A 25,359-nucleotide genomic window follows, 5' to 3' on the forward strand; every position below is an offset into this window, starting at 1 on the left:
GTCCTCTTCTCTTTCTCCATCGCTTCCAGAAAGCTTTAAGCACCATCTACATGCTGAGTACTCTCAGATTTGTATTTCTTGCTCAGCCTCCCTCTCTACAGCCTGAGCAGCTCTCGTCATCTGTGTCCAACTGCCTAGTTCACACAATTCTGTTAGAACTTTCACAGGTCCAAGACAGAGCTCTTATTTACTCTCCAGTGTCCCTTCCCTCGTCTCTCCAAGTCAGTGGTTGCCCCATTCAACTAATAACTGAAACCAGGGAATCAGTTCTGAGTCCTCTCTGTGCCTGCCCACCCATGTCCAATCCCTCAGCTACTCTTATAGGTTTCTATAAAGTCTGTCCCTTTCTTCCCATCTCTGCTGTGGGCCCACCCTATCCCAAAGCACCATTCTCTCTCACCTGGACTGTCACAGTAGCTTCCTAATTAGCCTCCCTGGCTTCCTTTTGTTTTCTCACTTTCATTCCCAACAGCATCCAACCTACCTTTCCTGCCTTCCTACCTACCTTATTCCTTAAGCTTGAAAAAGCAATACGTGATTATTATAAAAATAGAAACAATACAGAGGAGAGGAAGGAGTAACTAAGAACCTGCTTGCCTTGAAGCAGGGCTTGGTAAACTTTTCCTAAAGGGCCATGTAGTCAATATTTTAGACTTTGCTGGCTAAGAGGCCAAATGAGGATATTATGTACATGGTTATATAACCGTTTAAAATGTAACCCTTTAAAAATGTATGAACACCACTCTTAGCCCATGGGCTGTAGAAACCAGGTGACCTGCCAGATTTGGTACTTAGGCTATAGTTTACCAACCTCTGTCCTGAAGCATCAATTTCAACAGTTAGATGTCTCTGCATTCACAATTTTCACTTTGTTCAAAAATTTGAAAATTTTTATTTTATAAAAATGGGATCATACTATGGCTATTTCTCTGTGTCTTGTGTGTCTCTTTGGGCACTCTTACTCCAGGTTGCTGCTTTGAAAATTTGTAAACATTCACGCACCACCAGCGATGTCTGGTGCCCATCTTCCAAATCCTCACCAGCATTAGAAGTAATCACTATTTTAAAATTTGCTAATTCAAAGATGAAAAATACCTCATTTTGTTTTCATTTGCGTTTTCAACTGACTGCTAGAGATGTTACTGTTTTTAACACAGTTACTGGGATTCATGTTTCTTCTTTTGTTAACTATCTGTACAAGTATTTATTTTTTTATTGGGTTAATTTCTGGTTTCTTAGAATTTATAGGAATTCTTTTTATGTTAGAGATATTAACCCTTTTTCTGCCATATATGATATGATTAGTTCCTTCACCTTTTTCTGTACACAAAAAAAATATGCAAAGAATACAGTTGTCCTTTTGATATTGTTTATGATGTCCTTTGGCTTGCAAAAGTGTTTCATATTCATTTGGTCAAAAATATCTATCATTTCCTCTACTTATTGGATTTTCTGGTGTATTCTAAAAGTTCTCTTCACTCCAAGGTTATAAAATGTTTTTGAAAATTTCCTGTACTATTTTATTATCTTGCTATGTTTGCTTTATTATATAACTATTTATTGAACTTGTCCCTCTGTGTATTCATCACACCATCTATTTTGTTGATGCATTTCCAGATAAGTTGCAGATATTAGTACACATCACCCCTAAACACTTCAGCATACACATCTTTTTTTTTTTAAGTTAATGTATATGTTTTAATTTTTAAAAATATTTATTTATTTATTATTTATTTACTTATTCTGGCTGCGCCGGGTCTTCGTTGGGTCATACGGCCTTAGTGGCGGCATGCAAACTCTTAATTGTGGCATGCATGCGGGTTCTCCCAACCAGAGATCGAACCCGGGCCCCTGCATGAGGCGAGCAGAGTCTTACCCACCTGACCACCAGGGAATTCCCAGCATACACATCTTTAATGAGAGTTAGATATTTGTTTACAGTTCTTTCCTTGATTAAGGTAAAATTTGCATATAAAGATGTGCACAAATCTTGTGTACATTTACAGTTTTAACACATGCATACAACTGTGTGACCCCAAATCCTATTGAGATAAAGAACACTGCTATCATATCAGCAAGTTCCCTCATGTGCCTCCCCTGCCCCCACTCAGAGGCACATACTGTTCTGGCTTTTTTCAACCTGTAGGTTTGTTTTGCCTGTTCTGAAACTTCAGATAAGTGGAACCAGGATGCTCTGTGTCTGGCTGCTTTCCCGAAGCACTCTGTGTGTGAATTCATTCCTATTGTTGCGTGCAGAAGCAGTTTGTTCTTATTTACTGTAGCATTCTATTGTTTATTTATCTGTTCTCTTGTTGATAGATACCAGGGTTATTCTCAAATACGTTTTTGAATATGTGTTAGGACATATATTCTTACCCTGTTTTCATACAGGTGAATAGATAATTATACCAACACCATTTATTGAAGATATTTTCCGTATCTTATTGAATCACGTTATCATTGTCGTATGTTAAGTTCCTTACATAAACTACATTTTGATTCTCAAATCTGCCCCATTGGTCAATTTATTTATTCTTATGCTCAGCCATATTGTTCTAATTATAATAACTTTATCAAAAGTTTTACTATCAGCATTGTTCTGACTATAATAATTTTAGCAAGAGTTTTACTGCTTGGATAAAGTAAATTATTCTTCATTCTTCTTTAAAAAGAAAACCTCTTGGCTCTCTTCAAATATCTTTTCTTTCAATTTAAGATCACTTTGTCTGGTTCCAAACCACACAGTCATCCATATACACTCACATATGGATTTTGAATGGAACTCTATTCTACATTTGGGAGGACTAACATTTTAATGACCCTGAGTCACTTAAATATTAATGTGAGTCAAACGTACAATCTCTACGTGCCTTACACTGAAAGTTTCTTAGGTGAAATATTCCCCACATTATTTTCCTGCACACAGTATTTAGATACTTGTGATTTTGTAAGTGTTTCTTATAAATGATGAAGCTTATAAACTTCTAAACCGAAGAGCTTTCAGGATCCTTCACATTTTATCATATTATTCTTCCATGTTTTGCCTTTTATTCAAAATAGAGAAAATTATCATGTTTGCTGATTACACTATTTATGTTTCTAAAAATGCAATTTATTCACATGAAAAATATTTACTGATCATCTACTATGTGCCAATCCTGGGCTGCAAGCTAGAGGCACAATTAGGATTGAAAAGACACAGCATTACTGTTCTCACATTACTCACAATTAAATGAGGAAAGGGAAGATTAATCAGACATATACACAAATGAGTGCATAATTACCAGTGGAGATAAGAGCCACTGTATTCTGTGAGAACATGAAGAAAACAATAAGAAAAATAGCCTGACTAGACTTAGGGGAATTAAGAAGGGCTTCCAGGGGAGGAGATTGTGCTCTAGCAGAGATTTGGAGAATAAGTCACCCAAATGAAAGGGGCAGGTTAGAGCACTGAGAAACATAAGCAGCACATACAAAGGCCCTGTGGTAAGAGGGAAGGTGGAATTGGAATTTCAGAGGAGCTGAGATTGGACCCCTATGCTTGGCATTTGGAGAAAGGAGGGAAAGTGACCACAGAGGTCAGTAGTAGTTATATCAGTCAGGGCCTCCTAGACCCTTGGGATGGAATTTACAGCCTTAGAGCAATCAGAAGTCATTCAAGGGCTGGGGGTGGGGGGAAGGGGTACACACAGATGCGCACACATGACCCAAAGGTGAGGGATTTGCATTTTAGAAAAATAACCTGGTTTTTCTCTTATTTTTCCTTTCCAATCTCTTCCCTCACTTCTTTACACACAAAACAAACAAACAAAGAAAAGTTTCTGGGCTATCTTCTTCGTTCTTTCACCAGAAAGCCATTCAGCAGGCCCAATCAACAAAGACGTCCTGAGCTAGGGAGTCAAGCCCTAGCAGGGATCAGGACCCATGGGAGGTGGCTGGAAACCCAGCACGACTGGAAGATTAGCTATATACGGGGATATTGAGAAATATACTGGAGATAATGGGAGCTTTTGGAAAAGGAGGTACAAATCTGGAAAGCATGCAAGCTGCAGTGAATTATGTGGTGTTGAGTTGGAATTGGAGGTATCGGTGTGAACTTGTGGTTTTCAATATGTATTAAGAGAAAGAGAAATAAATAAGAGCTGAGAGTGCCTCAAAGCAATGACACCTGTGTACCGAAGAGTAGACCTGGCACTCAGTATTCTCTTCTATACTAAAAGCAACCAGGACTCATTAGAGAAACGAACCCTTCTGGAGCCTGGGCAGGGGAAGTATGAGATGAACCCAGTATATCTTTTTGTGTCAGAAAGTGAGAAAGTACTCAAAGAATGATGGGAATATGTCAAAAGAACATAATACCCAGCTTGAAGGGCTTCCCTGGGTCCCAATATAGGATAATTCGAACCTCAAAATATATACTGATGGTAACAGATTATAACCTGTTAAATAAGATAGGAACTACAGAGTCCACACTGATATGAATATAAATGAATACACAATATGAAGAGAAGATAAAGCTTTTCCCAATAGCAGAAAGAATGATGTTATGAGAAAAATCACTATTTGGCCACCATCAGATTAATAGTTACGAAACATCAATGAATGCTAATACTTGGGGTGAAACTGGGGAGAGAGACAGGGATTTTACATAGCCTCAAACTATTTCCCCCAAAATATTTATTACAAAAATGGAGAAAGTAACTTTACACAGAAGTCTGGTAACACCATCTGAATCAAATGATTAGAGTTCACACCACCAATAACAGACACTGTGTGCCACTTGAGAGAATGCAGTAAAAGAACATAGCACTTCAGATATTTTATTCAAAATGTGTAACTTGGGTCTTATCATAGGACACATCAAACTAACTAAAATTGAGATATATTCTATTAAATGCCTAATCTATGATCGTAAAATTTCAAGGTCATGAAAGTTAAGGAAACTGGCAGCTGTTCCAGATTGAAGGGCGTTAGAGAGACATGATACCCATGTAATACATATGATTCCCCAGGAGGGCATTTCTGTGACAGTTGTTAAGAATTTGAGTGGAGTATCTGGGTGAGGACTGTATAGGCATTCTTTGCAGTATTCTTGAAACTTTTCTAGATCTTGAAACTGTCTCAAAATAAAGTATTTTTTAAAAACTTTTACCCTGACTGAAGTGTGGAGGACAGATGGGGGAGGCAACCCTAGAAGCAAGGTATGTCAGGAGGCCATGGGCAGTGGGAGTGAATGAAGCCCAGAGAGAGCAGGGGAGAAACACAGAAAAGACTTGAGAGTGGGTGATGCTTAGGGGTGAGGGTAACAGTGGTCCAAGGATGATACCTGGTATCTGGACTGAGCCTCTGGATGGATGATGGTGCCATCTCTGAGAATGGGGATGCTGGGAAGGAACTGGTTGGAGGAGTAGAAGGGTGGAGAGTGAATTGTGGGTTTAGTTTAAAGCAGTGTTTCTCAGATTTTGGTGGGTTTCAGGTTTACCTGGAGAGCTAATAAGGAACACAGAGGCACAGACTCATAAAGTTGAATAGAGTCTTGGTCTTTGGGTTTTTACCAAGATTTCCCAGATGATTCTGGTACAAGATTTTAAGACACTTGTTTAGAACATTTTGACTTTTATGTGCTGGTAGGATATCTAAGTAGAGCTGCTGAATAGGCAGCTGGTTATAAGGGTTTGGAGCACAGGTGTATTTAGGAGTCATCAGCATAAAGACAAGAATCAAAACAGGGGGTGTAAATGTACTTGACTTGGGAGAGGATAGAGTGGGCAAAGGGCCTCATTCTGAGCATGAAGAAGCCCAACACTGACCAATACTGATGTCTATAAAGTAGGAGGCATGGCTGTCCAACTGTCTCTTCCCTCCAGAGAGACAATTACTAAGAATTTGCTGTAAATCCTACCCCCTCATTTTGCAGAGAAGGGATGGAGACCCAGAGTGGTCAAATGAGTTACTCAGTCACATAGCTTGTCAAGGCAGCTTTGGCCCTTCAGTCCAGATTTCCAGACTCTGAGTCCAGTGCTCAGGACAGCAGGTCTCGCTCTCTGGCCCCACAGTGTGCCAGACTTCCTGCTCAGCTTGGGTCATTTGTGATGTCCCAGAAAGCCTATCTTTCTTTCTCTTTTTCCTCCTTTCTTTCCAAAGATCCAGCAAAGCATTGTCATCTTTGCCAGCTGGCTCTGCTAGCCTTTGGGTGTTGCACATGAGGTCAGGTCATATTGCATCCCTCCCACCCCATTTTCAGGCAGAGGTGAGCAGGCTGTTAATTTTCATTTATCTATTGATTTTTTTTTTTAGTTCTACCTCTTTACATTTTTTATGGTTACACTAGAATTTATATACAATATATAAACACTATATGCATACGTGTGTGTGTGTGTGTGTGTGTGTGTGTGTGTGTGTATGAGAGAGAGAGAGGCAGAGGCTTTTTCTCTGGTTGCTTTTGAGATTTTCTCATTATCTTTGGTTTTTAGTTTGACTATGATGTGCCTGGTCATGCTTTTTTCCCCCAATTTATCTTGTTTGAGATTCTCTCAGCTCCTTAAATCTGTAAAATATTTATGTCTTTTACTATTATTTGGGAATTTTTCAGCCATAATTCTTCAAATATTATTTTGTCCTCTTTTCCTTCCTTCTAGGACTACAATTACCTATGAGTAGAATTTATGAAATTGCCACATAGGTTCCTGATGCTCTGTTCATTATTTTCACCATTTTTTTCTTCTTCCTAACTCAGACCTATCTTTAAATTCATTGATTCTTTCATTTGCCATCTTCATTCTTCTGAAAAAGTCCCTCGAGAGACTTTTTTTTTGACATTGTATTTTTTAGCTCTACACTTTCTTGTGAATCTTTTTTTTTATACTTTCTAATTCTCAGCTGAGATGTCTTATTTTTTAATTCATCATAAACATATTTTTCTTTACTCCATTGATCATAGCCATAATAGCTGCTATTGTAAGTCTGGGTCACCGTGGGATTTGCATCTTTTTTTCCCATGAAAACAGATCACATTTCTCTGGCTCTTTGTATGTCTAGTAGTTTTGGATCACATGTGTTGTGAATGTTGTATATGTGATGTAGAGACTCTGACTTCTGTTACAATGATCCAAAGAGTGTTGATGTTTTTGATTTAGCAGGAAATTAACATGTGATACTCAACCTGAAGACTCTGTCATGTCTGCAGTGGGCAACAGCTCAGGTTTCAGTTCCTGTGGCTTTCAATCTGTCTTATACTTGCATAGTTCAGGACTCAGCCAGAGAACTGGGAAAAGTTTATACCCAGAATCTGGAATTCCATTTCCCTGGTTCTCTTGTGTCCAGGGACTCTTTCCCAACTCTCCAGCATCCCTGATTATCCAGGACTTCTTCCTTTGGTTTCTCCAGCCAGAAAGATAGTGGGTTTTTCCATTAGAGTTGTAGCCACTGGGTGGACAGCTGCCCCCAGGGCAAAACTGCAAAAAGTAAAACTCATCTCATGTTGCTTAATTTCTGGGACCTTCAGGTGGTTTTTCTTTTCTTTCTTCTTTCCTTTTCTCTTCTCTTGTATTTTGTTATTTGTGGGAGTGTCTGTTTGTTAGAAGCATACTCCTCCACGCCAAAAGTGGAACCTTCAGCTTATTACCCTTAATCAGCAGGTCCATAAAGCAGCCCTTCAGCCTGCTCTACTCCATCTTAAGTTCCCTATTCATGCAGTTCTTTCAAGATCTTTTAAAGATCTATTACATCTTGTTTTACTTTATAAGTGAAGACCTCACTCGTAGCTATTAAAGTTTTCTAGTTTTTCCTACTAGGCCTTCAGCCTTCATCTCTTATTCTGTCTTAATTCTCCAGCATGCTTCCCCCCAGGTCTTCCTTCTCTGTTTTAAATTGCTATTTCTAGCCCCAGGAGCATTTTCTTCCATCGGCTCCTAGAATAATGAACAGGTAGAATTTGTTCCTTTGTGCTTTCTTATGATTGGAATAAACCCACTAAAATAAGGAAGAGTTCTGAACTGCTCCTAACATTCCAGAGAGACAGATCAGTGAGCTGGGTGGGGTTCTAATACCTGTGCAATTTATACAACTTTCTTTTTGGTGGGTATATTTCTGAATACTGTTATGGGTGTTCAAAATAACATTTCTACGTGTCTTAGTTTGCTCAGGCAGCATATCATATCAGTTATGATATGACAACAAAACATCATAAACAAGGTGGCTTAAACAACAGACATCTATCTGTCACAGTTTTGGAGAAACTGGAGGCTGGGAAGTCCAAGATCAAGGTGCTGGTAAACTTAGTTCCTGGTGAGAGCCCTCTTACTGGCTTGCAGATGGTTGCCTTCTTGTTATGTGCTCATACAGCAGAGAGAGATAGAGACAGAGACAGACAGAGCAAACAGCTCTGTTCTCTCTTCCTCTTCCTGTAAGGACACTAATCCCATCATGGAGGCCCCACCCTCATGACATCCTCTAAACCCAATTACTTCCCAAAGGCCCTACCTCCAAATACCATCACATTGCCAGGTTTGGGCTTCAACACATGAATTTTGAAAGGACATGCATTCAATCCATAATACCATGCTTGTGTTACAGACCAGTTCCCAGTGTTTAACTTCACAGGTCACATTCTGGTTATTACTGGTCCTGTCTCCTGTTACCAAGAGCAAAAAGGGCACACATATCAGGGAAAGTGCCACATCTTTGGTTAACTCTGTATTTGGGGCTCACATACACTTTCACAAACCTGACTTTCACCCTTTCTCAGCTCACTCTGGTGGACAGGGCCCCAACAGAGTCACACAAACCCTCTCTGCATGGCAGCTTTGTGCTTGTTAAGTCAAAAGCTCTGCTCCAGTGTGCCTTGCTTTCTTTTCTGAGCAATAGGAAGAGGCCCCATCCGGTCCCTTTGTAAGCAAAATTTTCACTACTTAGTATTCAGCCAGGTTCCTTCTGCTAAAGTAGTGTCAACTTTCCCATCCTTCAGAGCCCCAGGCTGTCTCTCTAAGAAGTCTCTGGCCTGGTCCATGCCATCCCTCAACGCTGCTCCCCGCAGGCCTCCGTGTTTTATCCTGAAGTGCACTCTGTCTTCAAGGTGCCTCTGATCTCCCCCAGCCCCTTCCCCTTTGCTCCTCCTGCCACCCAGCCCTCCTGTCTCAGCTCCCAGCTCCTCCCACACCTTGTTTTTCTGGTGTTTCCACGCTTCTGAGGCTCCTTTCCTTCCAAGCCTTCCTCCTTCTTGCTTTCTCTGTTCTAATGCCTGCCGACGTTCCCTGTCCACTCTGTTCCCCTCTGTGAACCTCAAACAGAGCTGCTTCTTGGGCATCTGCCCCTGCTGGCGGGAAGCAGAAGCCATCTTCTCAGGCGATTTGCCAGCCGTGCCTTGTCCTGCCTTGATCTCCGCGCCTGCTCAGCTCTCCCTCACATATAGTGCTCACTTCCCGAGATGACTGCCGGAACCAGCTCCAGGAAAGCTCAGCTGGTCCCCTTCCTCTACACTCTGCCCCATCTGCGTCAGACTCATTTCCTGAGCTGCCCTGGGGGCACTGGACATGGAAGGTCCATCCTCCCTGTGGGACAAGGGTCAGCCTGTCCCCCAGGGCCAACTCTGTGAGCACCTGTCCCCGTGGCTCATCCTGCACCTGCCGGGGAAACCAGGCCTGCCCCGCATGTGCTCTGCAGAGGCCCTTGTTCCCCCGTAATGAATTTCAGTCACCCCATCACCATGGAGGCAGGACCTCGTCTTGTCCTCCCCCGTTATTCCCACGAATTATCGTCTCAGCTGCAGCCTCCATCCTCACCATGCTTCCGGGAGAGAGCATCCATTCTAGCCACGATCGATTTCCTGCTGAAGTCTCTAGGGCCTTTCCTTTCACAAAAAAATTGACCTTTATTCCATGATATTATGCTGCCCATGTCTTCAGCAATGTGGGGTGGGAAGGTGGCAAAAAAAATCCTTTCTAGAACTCTCTCCCACTCTGGGGTGGCAAAATAGTTCTTTGAACATGGTAGGAAGATGCAGGATTTGGATTCAAACTATGCTTTATAAATTTGGCCCTTGGTCTCCTCATCCATAAGATGGGATTTGTAAGAATTGTCAGATTCATACGACCCCCTGTGATAAACTGGAAGCCACCTCTAATGCCAGTGCTGCCCTGGTCACAGCATCTGTGGGGATTGTGGGTGCAGCCACCAGTGCTTCCTGGGCTCTCAGAATCCATACCCCACAGCAAGAGACACCCAGGCATACATTTTCAAGGCTAACTGGTAAAAAAGATTGTGACTTTCCCTCTTCCTAGTCACTCCCAAACAGAAAGCAATAAAGCAGAGAGCTTCCAGAAGTCCAGGAAAAGCTGATATTCACAAAGGAAAACTGAGGGCCCTTGTGACAGGATCCCCATAGAAGAATTCTGAAGACGTCTCAGGAGAGAAGAGGGGAAAAGGCAATTCAGGTTATTATGTCTAGGGAATTCCTTGGTGGTCCGGTGGTTCAGGCTTGTCGCTTTCACTGCAGTGGACGGGATTCAATCCCTGGACCAGGGAACTAAGAGTCCACAAACCTCGAGGCGTGGTCAAAAAGAAAAAGAAAAAAAAGAGGATTGTGTCCGTTGAAACCCTTGGGTCTTGCACTTCTCTGTGCCCCAGAATCCCCTAGAGGGCTAGAAAGTGCAGATTTCTAGGCCCCACCCCCAGAGTTTCCCATCAGTGGGTCTGAGGTGGGGCCCAGAAATGTGCATTTCATACAAGAACCCAGATACTGCTGACACCTCTAGTGCTGGACTGCACTTTTAGAATCACTGCGTGGAAACTATTTTAGGCAGCATAAAAATTACTCACAAACCTGTGTTGCAGGAAATGTCAGTTATTTTTCAAAAATGAAAGTAAATCTGGCACTGAGTCCCCATCCTGTCAGATTAGAAAAGAAAGTGTATTTTCAGTCATCCTAGAACTCTTCCTCTCTCCCCAAGCCCAGGGGAGTATGCAGGTCCTGGGACCACACTCGGGTACCATGTCTTTGCAGGGACTGGAGCCCCTACGCCTCTGGCCCAGCATCACCTGTGTCTGAGGAGGCAGGGAGGGCACAGCACCCATAGGTGTCCCCACCACGGAGCCCCAAAGCAGCATCTGCCTCCATCTGACCCTGCCGCTTTGCTCCCCCTAATAACCCATTTCTCAGAGTCTGAACCCTTGCCCTGCCCCGTTCATCAGCTCTTTTGGGGGAAAAAAAAAAAAAAAAGCAAAGCTAATTAAGTCAACCCTGAAGATCCTGGGGTTGGTTTTGAGGAGTTGGGGACAGATGGATGGTCATCCTCAGTCTTGGGATTCTTCTAGCACCAAACACACAGGAATTCACACCTCAGTCATTTTCATTGACATGGTTACCTGTGAAGTGGCTACCCAGTACTAGAGTTCCATGCAGAGAGGGTTTCTTGCATTGCATTTGTTTAGCCTCCATCTTCTGTAAGTAAATAAGGGCTTAAGGAAGGAAGGTCATCCAGGGTGCCTGAGGGGCTCACCCATGTCTGGGATGGAGAGTCGTTTTTCTCCAGGAACTTGCTTGGGTGACTTTCAAAGAGGGGATCCACCGAGAGAAGATCAAGAGGGTCAAAGCCTCAGCATTAGGGGCCCTCCCCTTTCCCTGACCCGCACGGGAGAAGCGGGTGCCCCCGTCTGAGACTCCCCTTGCTTGGACACATCCCGGAGGAGTGGCCGACCTGCATCCCTGTTCCCCGAACAAGTTGGCGACCAAGGGCAGAGCTGGGAGCACAGGCATCTCCCTGTCCAGGCTGCCCAGACTTTCTGTTCCACCAGGAGCCAGCAGTGCTGTCACTTGCCCTCCTGGCTGGCAAATGGTTAGGGGGAATCTGTGGTGAAGACAGGAAGCCTCTGTGAACTTTCTTTAAAGCCTGCGATGAGTGACTCCCACGAGCATCACACGTCACATGCACAGGCACACACACGGGTATAACACAGTATACACACATGGATACCCAAGCACAGTCAGAGACCCACAGAGGAACACACAGTCACCCAGGGCTACCTCAAGACAGGCACGTGCAGACACAAACCCTCCCAGTGGCTGTGGGGCAAAGGCTAGGCTTTTCCTTTCCTTACCACTGAGAAGTGAGTTCGACTGCTAGAGCGCTGGTTATTTTTGTTTGTTTGTTTTCGTATAATGTGCTTAATACTTAAAAGATGCAAAGAAAGCACAAAATTATCTCAGAGATAATCTTCCTGCACGCCTTTGGGAAAGGGGCCCCTCTGTCTGCACTTTGCAGTTTCCCATTCAGAAGTCACTACTGAGGTTTGTCCCTCTGCCTGACGGTGTGGGCTCAGGCTAGGAACTTGGTCCTTCTGAATGCAAAATGTGGCTTTCTGTCCAGCGACCCCAGGCCCAGTTTCGCTTCTCCCCACCATTCTTGACAGTTTTTACGTTTAAATCATACCTCTCCTCTTGGTCTGATCCCTGGCTTCCCTCAGGAGGCCGTTTCCAAATTATCATTTCTCGTTCTTCTTTCAGTCACTGAGCTGGGGTAACAGGTTTTCTCTTGGGTGGAGGGGGAAGTGCAGAGGAATGAAGACAAGCAAAGAAAAGAGGGGAGCCCCTTGAATTGCAGCCAGAATAAAACCGAGTCCCGGTCCCCTGGACGCTCTCCAGCCGCATTAATTAAGCTAAGGGCGGCATCATTCAGACGCCGCTCTAGCCCCCACACTGCCGCTCACATCACTCTTCTCCAAGAGCCCTGCCCCTCCTTCCATGGATCTCTCTCCCCGGATCACTTTGTCACCAGATGCTCAGTTAGGGATATCAAGCCCCGACTGAAATGCCCTTTTGAAAAAGACTCAGCATAATTATTATTAGTAAGGCCAGTGTATTATTAGCATGACTTGGGATCAGGATGGGATTTCAGAGCCTGAGCCAGCTCGTACCCTGAGGACTGGAGCGAGGCCTGGGGGTCAGGTTTCCCAGCCAGCACATCTCTCTGCTCTGAGCCTGGTGTGTAGAGTCAGGCAGGCAGAGCCCTGCTCCCTGTGCCTGTCATCACGCAGGAGGGGCCAGACACGGGCAGAAGGGTGCAGGCCCATGCAACACCTCTATCAGCCATTCTCAGTCAACGCATATTTATTAACGCTTACTGTGTGCAAAGCGCAGCATTGAACAAAACAGATGCTTCCTGAGCTCCTTGAATTTCCTTCCTAGCAAAAAAGATGGACATTAAACAACTAATGCAATTAACTACGTAATTACAATTGTTAGGTGCTGTAATTACAATTGTTAGGTGCCATGGAGAAGCATATATCAAACACATATTACATACCCTGAGGAAGGAACATCTGGGCTGAAACTCGGAGGTGGAAAGGCCTTCATTAGGGCAGAGTGCAGCCAGGGCCCCACGGGAACTGCCCCAGTGCTGGACGCAGACCCTGCTTCCTCAGCGAGGACAGGGTGTGGAGGAGAGGAGGGTGGGAAATGGGGGAGAAGCAGCTGCCCACGAGAGAAAGCTTTCAAAAGGGGTATTGCAGGAAATGGTGAGTAGAAGTGAGTCAGCATCATGGGGTAGGACTCCGTGAGCAGCCCAGGTGGGCTCACCACAGCTTTGCTCCAAGCCCTGAACTCCAGGGGTGGGGGTGGGGGGCAGGAAGGGAGGAAGAACCTGAAATGAGACCCTGACCCAGGTCCTCAGGGAATAGGCCGGGGAACCCAATGGAGGCTTGAACTGTGAGCGTGCCTGGACTGAAGCACACCCAGCAGAGGGTGGAGAGCCAGATTTCATCTTCCCAGCCGAGGTCCCAAACAGTCGGTCAAGAAGTCAATAGGCCAGTCAATCAAGGATCATTGATTCCTTGCAAGAGCCAAAGACCTCTGGGGGAGAAGGAAATTAAATGTTATTTATATTTAATATGTTGATTGGCAGTCATATCTGTAAATCATTCACTAAGATATAAGCTTACTTTCCTGATTGGGCACGTAGTAAATAAAATTTTGGAGCCATAGCTTAGAGAAAAGAGAGATGGCTTTCAGCTGAGATGAGAGAAGGGGGTGGAGTAAATTCCCAGATGAGTTAGAGGCAAACTAGGCAGTAAAGCTGGCCACATAAAAGGTTCTCAGTAACTGTTTATAGGATGGATGGATGGATGGGTAAATGAGTAAGGTAATAAGGCCTCAGAGGCTGAGGGCTTTCCAGAAAGAGGTAATAGATCAGAATGGAAGAGGTCAGAAAGGGCTCAACTGCTGTGCTCCCAGCTTGAAAACAGGCTGATTCGGCTGGTTTTGGCAAGAGGGTGTGCAGGCCAGTGAAATCACAGTCGTGCCAGCCCTTGAAGGGCCCTGTTATTAGTTGCATTGTGTCGCCCACCCCGCCAAAGAGATACACTGAAGTTCTAACCCCTGTACCTGTGAGTGTGACTTTATTTGGAAATACGGTCTTTGCACATATAGTCAAGTTAAGATGAGATGGATTAGGGTGGGCCCTAAATCCAGTGATTGGTTCCTTTCAGAAGCAGATTCAGGAGTCTTTGCAAATCTGCCTCTAGTTCTTCAGGCCTCCTCTGCACCATTAGAGAAGTTGGTTCCAGGGGTTGGAGGTACTCCTCCCCTGTGCCCAGCTTAATAAGGGCCTTCAGGACCTGATAGGGCCTGACCCGTGAGTCCTGCACAGGACAGAACCTCCTCACGAAAAGAGGCCTCTGCGTCCAGGGACTCTCTTAGCAGGCGAGGTGTTTATTCAAGAAAGCGGAAACCAGGCCTTTGAATCCAGCCCTCTGAGAGCACAGAGAAACGAGAATGATTTTCTAAAGACCCCAGTAGCTCATAACCAGCCCTATCAAGGCTGAACATATTACACCTCCTGTGGGAAAGCTGAATTTAAGAATCTGAAGGCAGGCAAGAAACTCTCTTCCAGTGTAGTTTGTGGATGCAGAGGCAAAAGAAAGAGCGAGTCCGGTTGTAAGCAAGAGAGAGCAGAGGGAGGAAGGGAAAGAGCCGGGAGAGAGCTCATCAAAGGCCACTCTGCTCGCTCCTTCTGCAGATACTCTCCCTGCGGTGGGAATATGCAGGGGGATTTTAGAGGGGAAGATTTTATTTTAATCCTCCCACAAAAGCATTCAAGTAAACCCTTTCCCTGTGAGAAAGCGAGAGAGTACAAAACAGGAAGAGAAGATTCTCAGTGAAAAGATCCATGTAGGCTTCTACTAATACTGCTCACTTAGAGAACACATGCCATCTGGGTGTTTGATAAAAAGAAAAAAAAAAGGCATAAAGAAAAGAAGTTCAAAGCCCATGGATTCAGCTTGTGAGTTGCAAGCTGCTCGCCTCTCCTCCTGGCCAGCTCTTTGCTTTCTTGGAGGTGGATATTTTTTTCTCTTGGTCAGCAGTGACTAGCTTTTCAAAGTGACCTGTCAGATCTTCATTCCTTTCTTCTCTTTTTGGCCAAGGAGCTGAGCAGTGGGGAGAAGTGAGGGGAGGTGACCCAGGTGACAAGAGCAAGGCTGACTTCTATTCATTAACCTTTGGAGAATTTTCTATTAAAATACAAAGCCTCAGCCCAGTTGTGCCTGGGCCTGACCCAGCAGCTTCACATCTTGCTACTCCATGCCAGATGGGACAAGACACCTGCCTTTATCCATGCACATTTTTTTTTTTTTCTTTTACTTCTTGTCCATTAGCGGTGTATGCTTTGGGAACATGCTCCAGGGCTCTGGCCCATGACTTATCCAGGAGTGGTCATGGGGCCTTGACTTGAGGCCCCATCATTTTTTAAAACTTCTCCTTTGGAAGGGAATTTGGCACACTCCAAGGATCGTAGAGGATGACAGAAACTCCAGGGAGGCTCCTTCCCCAGTTGCCAAGTAATGTAAGTTCATGTGCTTGTAAAGCAACATCATCAATAAAACAGTATGAAATGGCTTTGTACTTAGATATTCTACCTGGAGAAGTTAGAAGGGCAAAGGTTTGGCCAGGAAATGCCGGGACAGGAGGGGGTGGAATGGGGGGAAATGTGGGGGCAAAAACCTGGGTAGGGGGAAGGGGCTGGTTCCTTAGTATCACTTTAAGACAGTTTATGTTCCTCCTAAATTATTTTTTTCCTATTACGCATGCTATGGTTCTATTATTCTAAAATAAGGATTAGTATTCTACAATAGTTCTTAGTATTAGAACATTATTTTCATTATAAGACATCATTTAAAACCCATTATTCAGTTTTTTTTGTTGTTTATTTGTATTGGCTTTTGATATGCATTATTCTACCAGTAATCTTCTTTAACTACAGACACACTAAGCTCATTCTTTCCTTGCTTTATTTTTCAATGTTTTCATCACATTTCAAAACATGTACCATAGTGCGGTCCAATACCTCTAATGACAAACAATTCAATGCATAGAACTTCACAGCAGATAATTGTGAAGGGTGGTCCCCTCAGCATTTATAAGGACAAGGCTGAATTTTTAGCCAGAAACATGGTTTGAGTCCTGGCCAGTTATTAACTTAGGGTAAAGGTCACTTTACCTCTCTGAAGCTCCATTCAATTACTTATCAAATGGGAATAGGATGTTATACTCAACATATACCACATTAGTATTGTAGAGAGCAAAGGAAAAATATTGCATTGAAAGTGTTTTAATAAATTTCGAAAATCCTACACATGTAACAAAATAAAAGTTACTATAAAAGCTGATGAAATAGAATAAATTGTTCTGGATCTTAATGAAATACTTTTTCCTGATTAGGGGGTGGGGGGGGGTGGGAATCTGTTCCAATACAGTTCCACTCAGCTCATAATGCACGTGGTGGGATCTTGCGTTTAAATCTAACCAAGGTAATGTAAAGAGCACCAACTTGGATGGCAATGGGACTGAAGTACAAACCCTGGCTCTGCTACTGATACATTATGTAAACCAGGTGAGGTCTTTACTTCATAAGCCTCGTTTTCTAACCTGTAAAACAAGGATAAGAACTACCTCTTAGTATAATTGTGAAAGTTAGATGATACTAAATGCAAGTGCCCAGCAGAGCAGTTGGCACTCAGTGGATCCTTGATAAATGTCCATTTGCTCTCGCCTCCTCTGAGATTCCTCACAAAAATGGGAATGGAGATATAGCCTGTTCTCTTATAGTGCCTATTTCTTCAATGCAAACTCACTCAATATGTGGTTGGTTAAGTAGGGGAATGACATCACTATAATGGTTCTCATATGATCTCTTCCTGGGATATTTGTGTCACAAAACAATCAGGGGCAAGGTTTCTTACAATTAAAGAGAAAGCCTTAACATCATGAGAAGATCTTAAGAAAAAAACTTGAAATTGACAGAAAGGCCTTTGTTTAGTGCATGTAGTGGCTGGTTTAGTGGTCTCCAGAACCACTATGTTTTCCACTCTGTTACCTGGTAAAGCTGAGAGTAAAGATGAGGAGGGTATGAAAGGATGTCCTTTATGTTAAATTGTAACTTTTTGGACAATGAAGTCTATACTCTGGGTCAGATTTTTAATTTTAATGACAGTGATCTCTGTGAGATGGGAATGCCCCCCGCCAGGACCTATATCACCAAGGAAGAAGCACAAAATCCAGGGTTTTGGTTGCAAAGGATCAACTGACTGATAAGCTGGTGTAAATGCAGGTTTCAACTTCCCTGTGTTGTTATTTTTATTAGGATTGTTGTGTGTTCATTACAGTTTGCTGTGTGCGGGCTTCTCACTGTGGTGGCTTCTCTTGTTGTGGAGCACAGTTTGAGTGGTCTTCTCCAAACGCAGTTTTTTTCCCCATAGTCTCTTTTATTTTACTGTGCAATTTTGCAGAATGTGGTTTTTTTTTTTTTTTTTCCAAAAAAAATATATATGGCATTATAGCAGAAAAGCCTGCATTAGAAAATGAGGGTCACCTACAGGAAGCATGTGCTTCATTTAGGCTTAATAAATAGTTGAACCATCACTAGGCCTAACCATTTGAGATAGGGAATACTGTTAGAATTTTTAATAAGATCAAAATTAAAGCAATTATGTTAGAATATATATGTGAATCAAAGGAAAGGAAAAAGTATAAGTCACTAGAATGCCTTTCAACTCATGTGGTTGATAATGTCAGCTCCACCTCCTAGAATTTATAGGAATTGGGTCATGGCCCTGCTGGGGTGATGGGGAGACCTAGCCAGGCTCCAGACCACTGCCCAGCTTCAACCACAGCAGCTACTCTCTTCTGTTTTAGATTGAAATTTTACCCAGCTTTCCTTTCAGACAAGGGTTTTTCCCACTACAGATATGGTACTTGACTATAGGTTATCCAATTTGATGACAATGGGTCATTTTATGTGGTCAGTATTTCTGTCCCACCAATCATACTTTTTCTAGACCTAGAAGAGACTCTACAGATCATGCCCAATATTGGTCTTTAAGGAAGATTCAGAAAATTTTTATTACCTTTTGGGATCTTCAAATTTAAGATATTGTTCGTATTGCATTTTCTTCACTGGCTCCATTTGTAGTCCTGATAAAAATGCTTGGGGCCCTCCACATTGTCTCTGTAAGAACATCTTCACAAGGAAGTGCCATCATTTGGTTAGAGAACTCCTTTAGATACCTGATCATTTGAAAAAGAGATTTTTTAAAAGATTTATTTTATTATTTATTTATTTTATTTTTGGCTGCGTTGGGTCTTCGTTGCTGCGCACGGCCTTTCTCTAGTTGCAGAGATCGAGGGCTACTCTTTGTTGCCATGTGCGGGCTTCTCACTGTGGTGACTTCTCTTGTTGTGGAGCATGGGCTCTAGGCGTGCGGGCTTCAGTAGTTGCAGTGCGTGGGCTCAGTAGTTGTGGCTCTCAGGCTCCAGAGCGCAGGCTCAGTAGTAGTGGCACACGAGCTTAGTTGCTCCGCAACATGTGGGACCTTCCTGGACCAGGGATGGAACCCATGTCTCCTGCATAGGCAGACGGATTCTTAACCACTGTGCCACCAGGGAAGCCCAAAAGGAGATTTTTGAGAACTTTTTTTTGGATAAAGTTTGCCCCCAAAATTTGATGAAGACATCTACACCATGGATAAGATTTTTAGTTTTGTCCAAACCAGTCTCTATGAGAAGTGACTGCCTTCCAGGACCTGTGGTCCAGGGTCCGGTCTTACTCTTCATGTCTCTTCAGTCTCCTTCCATCTGGAGTGTTTCCACTGTCTTTCTTCATCTTTGATGACATTGACTTTTTTTTTTTTTTTTAAGTACAGCCACTTTTTCTTCATTAATATACTGTTCTTCCTTTGAGTTTTTGTGGTATTCCTCATAATTAGATTCAGGTTCTACATTCTTGTCCATAAGTTTACATAAGTGATATGTGTCCTTCCTAAGGTATCATGTCTCAAGACATATGATGTCCATGTGCCCCCTCCCTGGACTTACTGATTTTGATCACCTGGTCAAGGTTTTCTCCAACTTGTCCAATGTATATTTACATGCCATATATATTCCATATTTTTTTTCTCTTGTAACTGATAAGCAGTGTGTGGGAAGACAGGCTATGCACATATCCTGTTCTTCATCAAAATCCCCCCTCCCCCTCCCCCAGTTTTAGCATCCATTGATGATTCTTATCTGAACCAGTCTGTACTACCAGGGCTGCAAAATGACCTTTTCCAACTCTAGCCACCTAGCCAGCACCTGTCATTGACAAGGGAATGTTTTGGATGCTAGTTCCATAACCCAATCAGATGTTCTTTTGTCGTGCCTGGAAACTCAAACTAATAACATTCTGAAGATCACACTCTCTATGATTTTTGTCTGAGAACTTTTGGAATGACCTTTGGCCAAAGCATTAAGATTCTCATCTGTCCCCAGGTTGCCAATCCCTGTTTTAGGCTATGACCTTTCAGACTGGTCTTGTCCCATCACTCTGCCCACACCCTTGATCTAAATAGTCTAATTTACTTGAGGGGAGGGCAGAAGAGGGGGGTAGGCAGACAAGCTCCAATCTGTCCCACAAATACACCGGCTCATTAATTCCAGCTTCTCTGCCTCATGCCTGCTCTGCTCCAGAGCTAGGATGCCCTGCCCTCCACCTGTCCTATCATCCTTTGCCGCAAGTAGTAAAATACAGCCCTGGAGGGCCCAGAACTGTGAAAGTCTGAGAGGGCTTTGGAGACATTCCTACAGCATGTAGAACCATCAAGGGGCTCTCCACCCAGCCCAGATGAGCAGGCTCTGCCTACCACGTGCAGAGGCCACAGATCTTGGGAAGTTGCCAGGGCTTCTCTTGGCTTGTGGTTGAGGCTTATCTCCTGAACCTTTTGGGCTCCTACAAAACACTGAGTTCCCAGGCCTTGGGAGACCACGGATCTGGTGGAAATGAGAATTGTTTTGGAGGGACTCACAGTTCACCAGCCCCAGATAAAATGGGTTCTGAACTCTCTGAAGAGAAGGAGTCTTGGACTTCAACAAGGGATGCTCCCATGATGCTCACAATTCCAGAAAATTCTGGAACAGAGGTCTGTCAGTTCTAGCCAAAGCTTCAGGCTATGACAAGATTAGGAAGGCCCCAAGCCTAGTGAGTGGGACTTGTGATAATAGCGAAAAGGTCAAGTTCAGGGTTGGAGGAGCAGACACTGATGGGTCTCTCCTTCCTACTATGAAGAACCCAGCTGCCTTTGGGACCGCCATATGCTCAGCCCATCCCTGGGCTCCCGTGTGCCCAAGCAGGACAGGCAGGGAGGCAGACCAGGGGTTTAGACCCACCAAGTTGGGAGAAAGCTAAGTCAGGGAATGTGGGAGGATCTCCAGGAGTCGATTTTTCTCAGGAATGAGAAAACAGTGTAAATCCTAAAGTGGATCAGAAAATAGATTAATCAAGAGAACGAGCAGATAAAATGCAAACAGCACTGACTAACGTCTAAATTAAGCAAGTTCTGTAGTGCAGGCCAAGGTAGGACAACCGAATCAGAGGCTGAAAGAATGAGAGGTTGGGAACAACCTTGAGCAACTCAGCCCACCGTCCAACCCCCACTGTGCTCTCAACACTACTTGTACAGCTTGTACCTGCTTTCACATCAGTGCCCTCCTCCAGGCTGCTCATTGGCTCCTCAAAGCCTCTGCCACACGCCTGGTGGTCTCACCCAGCCCTGCATCCTTCTCTCCCAGCAGCTGGCCTGTCTTCCTCTTTTATCACAGCATCCCCAAGCTTTTGTGTGCTGCTCAGTAAATGTTTGTGGGGTAAATTAACAAATTAACTAATGAGTGACACACCTGCCCCTGGAAATCTGAGATACCAAGTAGGAGACTGGTCAGTACTGAATAGAGCAGGAGCCCCTCTACCCAGGGAGTGAGATGGCTGTCCCAAGGCAGCTGGGCTCTTCACAGTGGGAGGAAGACATCCTTCTGTTCCTGCTCTTCCAACCTGGACTTCATCCTTCCCCTGCGGCTCTCAGTGGCTGTTATCACCTGCCCCACTCACCAGACATGCCTGTCATAAGCCCCACTCCCTCCCCCCACACCTGGGGAGGACTGATCCCAGAGCAGGCAGGGAGAAGGAGCTCACTGGTCCAACTTGAAATGTCAACCCATCTGCTAAAAGGGACCCAAAGAAGTCTCTAGAATGCTGTAATTTAAAATATGTTGGCTTTATTTTTAAAAGCAATGCTTAAAAACATAAAAAAAAACAAACAAACATGTATTTAAAGTAAAAAGTGAAACAGACTCTCCCTTCCTAATCCCAGAAGTCACTGTGATGAATAGTTTGGTGTGTTTCCTTCCCAGCTTTATTGTGTATATGTGTGTGTGTCTGTGTGAGTGTACATTTACTTATATTTTTATGGTTTCAAAAATAGTCTCATACTATATATGCCAATCTGTTCATCATTTTGCTTTGTCACTTAACAACGTATCATGGATATGAACTTTTCCCCTCTTAGAAACTTACTTCCTGCCTTTGGAAATCTTTTGCTGCTGCCCCTGTAGGTTTCTCAGGTTCTTTCTCAGGCATCCTTTGTATAAATGAGCTGTAGAAACTATTTAATAAGCTCTCTTTTTTTTTAACAAGTTCTCTTTGATGGCCATCTAGGTAGCTTCTGATGTATTCTTTCAAACAATGCCTCTGCACACTTGTGTAGATAGCTCTGTAAAATTAATTTCAAGAAAAAAATTACTGGGCCAAAGAATTTGCACATTTAAAAATTTTTAAAGTAATGTCAAACTTAAAGAAAAGTTCCAAGAATAATACAAACAATACCCACATAACTTTGGCCCAGATTCTTTACCTATTCTTATCATTTCACCCCATTTCTTTATTATTTGCCTGCTCCCAACCAAAAACAAAAAAAGTTTTTTTTTCTCCTAAACTCTTGGAAGACAGGCTGCATACATCAAAGCTTTTATCCCCGTAAGATATGCCATATACTTCAGTGCATATTTCTGTATTTCCTAAGAATAGGTATAGTCTCTTAATAACTGTAATAATACAGTTGTCAATTTAACTTAATTAAACATGAATAAAATACTTTTAGCTACTGTCTGTATTCTAACACTGTTAACTGACCCCCAGATGTCCTTTTTAGCACTCTTTCCTTCTAGTTCAAGATCCAGTCCAGGATCAGATATTACATTCCGTTGTCATGTTGATAAAGTCTCTTTTAATCTGGAACATTTTCACAGCCTTTATTTTTTATGATATTGACATTGTTAAAGAATACTGCCCTTATTTTTAACACTTCCTCATTTTGGTTTAGTCTGATCTCTCCTCATGATTAGACCCGGGCGGTACATCATGCATTACATAAATGATGGTGTGTCCTTCTCAGGGTACCACATCTGCGCATATGATGTTCATCTGCCCCTCATGGTGATGTTAAGAACTGCATACATTTTGGTAGGAAAAAAGTTCATTTCCCAAAACTCTTTTGCCAACGTATACTCCTGCCACAGTTTGTGAGATTTCCCCACGTCTCCATCCCTTTTGTTATGCGGATACCACCACCAGTCTCCTCAACTTAAGCCCAGTCAGTACACTGTGCTTGTTAATGCTTCATTTTAAAAAGAATGAGATATATATATATATTTTCTCATTTCACTTTGAGATACACTGTAGTATTCTTATGTCTCAACAAATGTTCCCCAAACATCAAAAATGCAGTAGACTCACGTGGTCTTGGACAGTCTGGGGGTGATGATGGCCCAGGGGGATGGGACCCTTGGCTGAGAGTTTGCAGTTCTATGCTCGGTAAAAGTAAAACAGAAGCCAGTCCTTTTTTTACCCCCTTTGGGAGAGAAAAGATTTCCCTGCCTTCCATATGCAGGGACATTTATCTCCATTTATCTTTCCATCTTCTTTCCCATTATCTGCTATGAGGAAAAGTCAGCACGGGATTGGGAGTTGAAGGACCGTTTTCACCTGTCCCCATCACCCATGGCCACCCTCCCTGGCTCCCCCAGTTCACATAACTGATGAGGAAGGGACTCAGGAGGAGCTGGCCTCCATGAATGATCTTTGGGGCTTGCCCTGCCCTCCCTGGCCTCCCTCCCTGCCGCCGGAGAGGACAGGCAGCCTGGAGAACAGGGCTCCCGCCGGGAGGCAGGTGGAGCAGCCTCTCTCACACCTCTCACACTCTGCGAGCATCAGCCAACAGCTCCTTGAACGCCCCTCTGAGATAATTAAGCATTATTATCCCCATTGGCAGGTGGAGACGGTAAGACAGAGTGGTTAAGTGACTTGGTTATAACTGCTGAGATTGTTTGAGAGAGAAGCCATGCCAAGAAGGGAGTGCAGTTCAGGAGGCCAGAAGAACTTAAGCTGTTTAATGTGACTGATTATTTTAAAATAGCTGCTGAAGGGTGGGGGTGGGAAGAGAGGCTAGAGTTGTGGCCAGTGGACATTGGTGAGGTATCAAAAATTACCCTGTGAATAAGGAATAGACCTAGTAGACCTGTGAAAATGGGTTGCCACAGTCTGTCAGATGCTTACAGAAGAGGAGGGAAAACATTGAAAGCCTTAGTCAGCTCACTGAGCACAGGGAATAAACCCCACAGGCTTCCCGCAGAGCTGGACAGAGGATGGCCATGCACACAGAGCAGCCCCCCAACCAGTGGCCCCACCTCTCACTTCTCAGTGTCTGGAGCCCTGCCACGTTGCCATGGGAGGTGTAGCCTACCTCAGAGTGGCAGGAAGCCTCAAGTGTCTCCGTGCACAGAGGCGGGAATAGAATTGGAGAAGAGTGGGTGCCTGAGGGTCATGGGGGAGACACTGGAGCCATCACAGCCTGTTGACAGAGACAGGAGCCACAGAGACCTGGTGCCAGTGGTCACTGGTGAGGCAAACAGATGGACTTGAAAAGGAGAGGAGAACTGGGGTCTCTTAAGTGTGAGGCTGACAGGCAGCAGTGAAGCTGTAATGATTGCAGCTCCAGGGAAAATCACAATTCCTACCATGTTCAGAGAAGCAACCGATACACACTGGACCAGCCTCGGAAGGGAAGGGTGGAGAGCAGGGTGACAAGCTAGCCTCCTCCTCAACTCTGCCCATCCCAGATGCTCATCCTCCCCGGTAACCTTGCCCTCCTGAGGGCACACAGAGGCTCACCCTCCCACCCCACCCCCTTGGGGGCAGGGGTATTTTTGTTTCAGCAGTGGAGGCAGACACATCCTTGCTCAGCAGGTCCTTGAGGGGGACCAGCTCCCTCCCTAGGCGACCAGCTGTCCGCCTCTGGGTTGACAAAGTGTGGAGAATCCAAAGCTCATTGGACCAGTTAATCCAAACACTCTCCAGGGGCAGACTTTTCAGGAGCACTGATTGCGAGGCCCAGGCTTGGGGATTGCACCACCAGAGACCAAGTCCCACCATCCCTGCCAATTACCACTGTGGCATTCCCTCCACAGTGCCCTCCTCAGGGCAGAAGTGGTATTGTTCTCTTTCCCTCTACTGACCCTGGCCTTGCCCAGAGAGGGTACCCACTGCCTGCTTGTCGAATGAATGAAGGCAGCATGTGAATTTTTAGCCCTTGCCTTTCCACCCTTTCTTTTTAATTATAAACTCGAGAAATGCTGTGTGATAAAAAACATAATTAAATGCCCACATCTCAGCCATCAGGGGTTATTTTGGGGATGGATAGTAAAACAGCTGTTTGCCCTGATGGTACAATACAGAGAAACAACGTCTGTTTGGTTGAAGAACAGGATTTTGGGTTTTTTTCTTTTCAGCTGGGAAACGTCACCAAGTGGCCTTTCTGTTCTTCACACATGAAACACACACTATCATCCGCATATTTTTAGTTAATTTATGTCCAAATAGGCCTTTCTCTCGCTGTTGGAAAATGATGTTTGGGCTGCAATTACCTTTCACAGCATCTCACAGAAGGGTTTCAGCACTCACAAAGCTCAGGGGAGAGGCAGCACCGGCCCCACCGACTGTAAATCTCTCC

General features: G+C 44.1%; 1 protein-coding gene across 1 annotated transcript in view; it reads left to right on the forward strand.

The window, feature by feature from the left end:
* The window catches only part of EPHB1 (EPH receptor B1), a 429,883-nt gene that overhangs the window by 382,745 nt on the left and 21,779 nt on the right, over nucleotides 1-25,359 (forward strand). The window lies entirely within an intron of this gene.

The sequence above is a fragment of the Hippopotamus amphibius genome, chromosome 6 (genome assembly GCF_030028045.1).
Source record: "Hippopotamus amphibius kiboko isolate mHipAmp2 chromosome 6, mHipAmp2.hap2, whole genome shotgun sequence".
NCBI classification, from domain to species: domain Eukaryota; kingdom Metazoa; phylum Chordata; class Mammalia; order Artiodactyla; family Hippopotamidae; genus Hippopotamus; species Hippopotamus amphibius.